Source organism: Mustela nigripes, chromosome 3, assembly GCF_022355385.1.
Source record: "Mustela nigripes isolate SB6536 chromosome 3, MUSNIG.SB6536, whole genome shotgun sequence".
NCBI classification, from domain to species: Eukaryota; Metazoa; Chordata; class Mammalia; order Carnivora; family Mustelidae; genus Mustela; species Mustela nigripes.
This window is the reverse complement of record NC_081559.1, coordinates 3141251-3142408: the sequence shown is the minus strand read 5'-3', so window position 1 is coordinate 3142408 and position 1158 is coordinate 3141251.

Here is a 1158-nt window from a genome sequence, read left to right as displayed (position 1 = left end):
CGTTTCAGGATCTGATCCAGGATTTCACCCAACACTTGTGTCTCTCTAGTTTCTCCTTCGATCTGTGACTGCTCCTTAGTCTTCCCTGTCCCTTTCTTTAACCTCGCTACGCGTCCTCAGATACTAGTCGGTGGTTAATAGAATGGCTCCATGTCGTTTTACTGATACTTTCGCGTGGCTAGAGTGAGGCTGAATCTTTGTGGGAAGAATGTCCTTGAGGTGCGCGCCCTTCCCTCAGCACACAGGCGCACACACGTCCCATGTCCCACTGCTTGTAGTGTTAGTTTTGATCCCTTGAGAAAGGTCATGTCTACTAGATTTCTCCACTGTCAAGTCCCGCTCGTTCCCTTTCTGATTAACAGCGTCTGGAAGGACACACTGATACTTTGTATATATATGCCGTTTCCCTCGAACCTTTATCCACTAATTTAACATTCGTCGGTGGTTCTCGCTGGAAGCTATTATTACTGTGATGCGCTAATGGACATTTTACAGTGTCCTTATTACTTATACATTTATTAACCGGAATTCTTTTGTAGAGAAAAATCTTCCCTTCTTCTCCCCTTAATTACTTATTTAATCAATTATTTATATCAGTATTGCCTCATGGATGTTTACTCTATTCTTTGCATTTATTTATTTGAGAGAGAGCAAGAGAGAGAACAAGCAGGGGAAGGGCAGAGAGAGAAGGAGAAGCAGCCCCCCACTGAGCAGAGAGCCCGATGCAGGCCTCGGTCCCAGGGCCTGAGATCATCACCTGAGCTGAAGGCAGACACTTAACTGACTGAGCCACCAGGCACCCTCTTTGCCACTTATTTACTATTTAATCAATTTTTTATATCAGTATTGATTCATGGATATTTATTCTATTCTGTGACTTAAAATTCAGTCTCTTTCTCTCAAATACATCTTTTTAAAAAACGGGCTGCCTGGGTGCCTCAGTCGGTAAAGTGTCTGACTTTTGATTTCAGCTCAGATCATCTCGGGGTGCTGAGATCAAACCCCGACTTGGTCTCCACACTGGGCATGCAGCCCCCTTGGGAGTTCCTCTCTGCCTCTCTGTCTCTCAATTAAATAAATAAATCCTTTAAGAAAATAAAATAAAATGCAGTCTTTTCATTACTTATCTCCTTTCTCAAATTGCTCCATATTTAGCCA